Source organism: Cupressus sempervirens, chromosome 6, assembly GCF_028749045.1.
Source record: "Cupressus sempervirens isolate cs-2001-9-10 chromosome 6, ASM2874904v1, whole genome shotgun sequence".
NCBI lineage: Eukaryota > Viridiplantae > Streptophyta > Pinopsida > Cupressales > Cupressaceae > Cupressus > Cupressus sempervirens.
Genome location: NC_143123.1, coordinates 700,896,649 through 700,902,648, shown reverse-complemented (window position 1 = coordinate 700,902,648; position 6,000 = coordinate 700,896,649). Strand labels below are relative to the sequence as shown.

At 35.2% G+C, this 6,000-nt stretch overlaps 1 protein-coding gene across 2 annotated transcripts in view; it reads right to left on the bottom strand.

Moving 5' to 3' along the window:
• Positions 1-2,889: 2,889 nt before the first annotated feature.
• LOC149554201 (uncharacterized) overlaps positions 2,890-6,000 on the bottom strand; it is a 38,386-nt gene continuing 35,275 nt past the window's right edge. Inside the window, exon 2 of one of the 2 annotated variants that reach the window (XM_089789440.1) lies at positions 2,890-3,561. The gene's annotated coding sequence lies outside the window, so the exon portion shown is untranslated. The remainder of the gene's footprint in view (positions 3,562-6,000) is intronic. The other variant, XM_089789439.1, reaches the window with a different exon arrangement.

Genomic DNA, 6,000 nt, shown 5'->3' with positions numbered 1-6,000 from the left:
AAGACACAAGATCAAAAAAATTGTTAAACAGGCACCACCTCTTACTTGCATTATAAAACACCTCTACGAGCAAATAAATAAACACCCATCCATTAAACTAAAATATCTTCAAGCATTTCTAGCAACGTCTTCCAATCTCTACACTTCAACTTCTTATCATTCAACCTCTTCCTTCGCAGAATACTCTTTAATACACACTTTATTTTTTTGAGCTCTTCACACTTCATCCTCCACCATCGGCAATACTTTTGGAACATGGAATGCCTTGCCATTTAGCTTTTACGCGGTTTGCCTCTCTCCATAGGTACTCTTTAGAACGTGTGATTTCTCTAACCTGAGGTCTTTTAACCATTTAGCCTTTTTCATACTTCCGTAAACTTTTTGAAGCATATATTTTTCCCAATGATAATTGTTTTTTAGGACATTATGCCTTATCCTTGAGCCTTTAAACCCTCGAGGTTTTTTCCCCCCCATTTGCCAAAATGGTAAAGAGTAGAGGCAATCATTTGGACTTTCCACTTTGAACCTTCTGGTGTGCTAATGCTCATGCTATATGTTCCGGCTGTAGTTATATTAGTAATGTAGGCAATGTCAGCTCTAATTTTTATACGCTTAATGGCCATTTGGCAAGCACCTCTTTGCATTATAACCCTCAATTTAATTAAAAGTGACTTGACATTTCTCTGTCTAATTTCCCTTTGCATGTGATCTCTATTTGCCAAGGGTGTCCTCCCATAAGACACTTGGATAGCAAGAGTGCCTATTATCTGCAGCAATTAAATTTGTTTTTGTGCATTAGTCGTATATAAGTTAAAACATGGATATTTGATGGGGAATGGTAAACTAGGAAAAAAAATTATATAGGCTCTCTCCCAAACCTTTCCTAATAAAGTGTCCCATCAGTTGGTTTACACCTCTTGAACTGTTGGAGTCTTAAAGTTGTCATGTTTAGAACTGAGATTTAGCATTATCCAAGTGAGAAAGCAGGTCTGAAGCAAAGGCCAAGCAGAGTCCAAAGCAAGGTGAGTTCTGCTCAAATTCATAGAGAGGATGGGGTTATAGAATAGCTCATTCAAACTAAATGCCGGTTACTCGCACCCCCTGAACAAGGTATACACTGCTAGCTCCACCTGCTTCTTTATCAAATGAAGCTGCACCACAGAGAAACAATCTGCTACTGCCCAACTAGTAAGTACAGGGCGGATCAGAACGAGAATCTCTAGCTTTTCTAGCGTATAGAGAACTTCAACCAAAACTTGTACTTCCATGAACTCGTGCACCTAATTCAGATCTCGCATTCATAATAAGTGTAAACATTGTAAAGGCATAAGAAAATGGAAGCCTTGTGCTTTTCTAATTGGCCATACACTGAGCCATCATCCACAATGCCCCTTGCTTCTGCTTCACAATATCTCATATCAATATTTCATTTTTATTAAAATAAAGAATTTTTGGTCTACATTTACCACGAATCCTCAGAACTCTTTAACAGAGAAAACCATTGGTAATAAATATTCACCACTTAGGCCACCATACAGATCTCACCTTCTGTCATGTAAGAGTCAATTTCCTAATACAAATGTTCTTGACACGAAATAGGTTACACCCCAACTAGGATTATGTTATTTTTGACCATCTCAGTTCTAAGACTATTGCTAATTAGACGGTGGGTTTGTCATGCTAACATAATCCCCCAACCACCAAACAAGCACAATTAGCCTTCTAATATTGCAACTTCATCCTGGAAGTAACTAAAATTTCAAAACGGCAGGGTTCAGAAAACAAATCAATGTACAGTATAATGAAGAAAAATCAGAGTATAATTAAGCCCACATTTTTTGAAAGGTTAAAAGCTTGGTTAAAATGATAAAACTATCAACAAATGGCATGCACAATTAACGTCTATGTAACCTCAAAAACCTTGATTTGGGCTTGAGTGTCAATTTCTTAATACAAATGTTCTTGACACAAAATAGGTTACACCCCACAACTAAGATTATGTTATTTTAACTGTCTCAGTTATAAGACTCTATTGATAAATAGACATGGGTTTGTCATCTAATGTTATCCACCAACAACCAAACAAGCACAAATAGCCTTCTAAATATTGCAACTTCATTCTGGAAGTAACTAAAATTTCAAAATGGCAGGGTTCAGGAAAAAAATCAATGTGCAGTATAATGAAGAAAAACCAGAGTATAATTAAGCCCACATTTTTTGAAAGGTTACGAGCTTAGTTAAAATGATAAAACTGTCAACAGATGGCATGCACAATTAAGGTCTATGTGACCTCAAAAACCTTAATTTGAACTTAGTGGTGAGGGGTCTGCTCCTTGACTACAACTGTACCTCACAGTGTCCCTCAACCGCGCTGGAACCACACCCAGAATTCCACAATAGTTTTTTATTACCAAAAAAAGGACATTTTTTGGGGCTATGCCAGATGAAAAGAGAGAATTTTTCCCTTAATTTAGGCTCTAGACAATGGAATCAACATTTGTTTCCTCCTTTTTTATTATTTTTCCAGCAATTGCTAATTTCCTAAGCATTTCCCAAGTAGTTGAAATGCAATTGTACTTTTGATTTGCCAGGACAATCCTGATCCCAGTTTGTGCTACTATGTTAGAACTTAAAACTACTAAATATTTTCCCTTTCCTATTCCCCCATCATTTTACTGCACCTCTTGGACCAATACTCATTAAGCATTTGTCAATTAAGATTTTTTCTAATAGATAATTGGCATATAATGCAATTTATCATGGAGAAATTCATACTCTTAAAATGTTGCATGCAAATGCCTTTTTTTTTTGTGAAAACAATTATTTGGTGACTAGCATTCCCACCAAGTACTTGAGAAAACTACTAATTAAAAATATATTTACAATTGCTGATCTTAAATACAGTAAGCTCAATTAATGAAAAATGATGCCAGTAAACAACTCAGTCAGATTACGTATCGTACACTTCTTTTTGCTTTACCCTAGATGCAGGTCTTCAAATAACAGGTTGAAATTTTGTGTGGACTGATTCAGAGAACATGTATACAATCCTTTCCACTGACTAAATGGAGATGTTAGATATATCATTTATGTCTAAGTGTCTCCAACAATAATACAGAAGCACACCTGGACATAAAAGGCTATATTCATAAACCTTCCTACATAACAAGTGGGTTGTTTGACTAACTGAAAATATTTCTTTTCCATAGAAAAACACAGTTTTACTATACATACAGACATCGATTGTAAATTTACATTTCACAAGAGATATTTTCCGAGTTTTCAGGAACCTTGACATCCATTCCAGCAATTCTTGCAAATGTTTAATCTTCTACAGCCCATCAGTGCTGCAGCTACAATATTTGCATTTACAACAAAAATGATATCTCAAGGATGAAGTTTTTGAAATGGAATTGTCACCTAGAAGGAAACATGTCATTTGTGGATCATCTCCCAATTTGAATTAGTTCAATGAAAATGGCCTTTAATCTGCATTCGAAAATGGAAAACAAGGCTCATCCAGCACTGCAGCTACTAGCATGGTCCCACCTAATGCAAGAACTGCAGTTGACAAGTCAGAGGTATAAGAGGTACATAAAGCACGAGAAGATAAGAAACCTAGAAGGTCCAAAATACTGACACTGTTCAAGAATGCCCAGCATAAAATTCTTATACAAAACTTGAATTATAGATGTAATGTTTTAAGTTTTATTCTTCACGCCTGCAGACAACCAAATAACAATGTGAAAACTCAAAATGTACATGCATCAACCCGGTGCCAGGCAGACCAGTGTAGACAAACTAACTAGTATGTGAACAGTGAAAATCCACACAACAAGATACATTAACCATTATAAAACTAAAAACGGTAGAAGTTATAAATGAAATTCATTTCTAAAGTCAATTATATGGTGAAGATGCTAAACACAATATCATAGGCCTAAATAATTTTCAAACATCATCATTACTATCAGTATGTGCCATATTCCTTAGCCTAGTCAGAACACCACAGAAGATGATGAAGGCATACACATTTTGCACATTAACATTAGTACAAGTTGCTTAATCTGGTCAAAAGGCCACTTAATCAGACTCGAGATAAGTATCTACATGTTTAGGAAGAGGGAAACAGCACAACACAATGACACCAGATTATCACTTTTAGTGAATGCCAAAAAAATGCTTTGAATTAAAATAAAATACCACATTGCAGTGAAGGGGCAGAGAGAGAATCAGTCAGCCCCGTAATGATTCCATGGAGAAGATCAGATTGTTTCTGTACTGCACAAAACAGACAGACGTAGATAGATTGAGAACTGACAACAATAACTCTAGAAAAGTACCAGTATTATCTAGCCAGAGAACCAGATGATTGCAATACTTCACAAGACTTTAACAAGATCTGACTACAAGTGCTCTACACAAATGGCCCAAAAACATGTACAGCAGCCTCCTTTGAAAATGTCACATTCATTCCAACATGGCCATATTCAACAAAGGATTACACTAAAGAATGATGAAGTGTGGCCATAACCTCCAGATAAAATTTTAATGATGTATAGAGTCACTGAATTGCATAAGAAGAACAATGTACACAGAATCTGTGGATATTGATCAATGAACGTCATTGCCAGCCATTATACAAGGAAAAATGCATACAAAATAGTATCTGTAGAAATAAGAAAACCTAAACAATTAATACATTGGACAGGCAAAGCAACAAAGGCAACCATTTCTCCTCACCTTTTGCCATACAAGAATATGGTATGAATGCCATTGAATTGTGGAATTCATTTTTGATACTTCAAAACATAAATGATTCAGTTCCACAACCCAGTGGGAACATAGGATTGAAGAAAAGGGATATACAGCTTGAACTAGATTTTGGGCTCCTGTAAAAGCAGCTGCAACAAACTTAGTGTACTGTTGAAGAATGCAGGTATACTATAGAAAACCCCTAAAGAACATGACGGATGTGAAATCCAAGGGAGAGAGAAAATAAGAAAAGAAAAACAGGAAACCAGATCAGAATAACCTCATCCCACAAATTGAACAATCAAACTTTTGTCCAAAACAGCAAGACAATTTCCTATTTGAAAAAAACAAAAGTGCTGTCTTCAGCAACATTTAAAGTGGATTACAACATGCATAGCTTGTGTTCCGACTCCTGAGCAGTTGCTACCCGCTGTGTTCCGAAGTGGTTAATGGGAATAGAAATGTTACATCCCAATTTTTGACCTAATTTAAAATATAGCCATTGAGGTTCACATGAAGTCAGTTGACAGTCAATTTGGTTATAATCCTGTGAAATGGTAAGATGGTTAGTCATTATAATTTCAAGTGAAGATAACAAGCTAGTTGATCATTTATCACAAATTCATGGAATTGAGAAGATGGTTAATTGTTATGATTATTTATGATTAAATAATTTATTATGGTTATATAATTTAACTACGGAGAATTTCCTTGCAAGAAACACATCAAAGGGGTGGAAGCATTGTCAGAAAAGAATTAGGCACAGGAGCATCACCATCGCTGGGTAGATGGATTGAGGACCTAGCGACTTGAAATAGGATACATCTGTGGGACCCGCATGAGCTATTTAAATAAATAATTTGAGAAAAATAAATAGTTGAGTTAAAATACAAAACGTACCTCAAAAAATATCATATGATCTTTCACTTTATTATTATAATATACACGTATATACGTACATATAGATATAAAAATGAAATGACACCATTATATTATAATAATATAATAAAATGATGTCACCACATTAATATATTTACATATACGTACGTAAATATAAATTATAACAATAATCAAACCATAATCTTTCCAACTTCTCTTCCAACCTTTTTATTTTCTTTTTCCTCTCTTTTCCCAATCAATTTAATACTTGGAAATTTGAATGGACAAATAATCTTTTTGTAACCGGTGGGAGCCAAGGAGTCATATTTGCTCTCCATTTAAGGAAGCCGTGAGAGGAGTCGGACT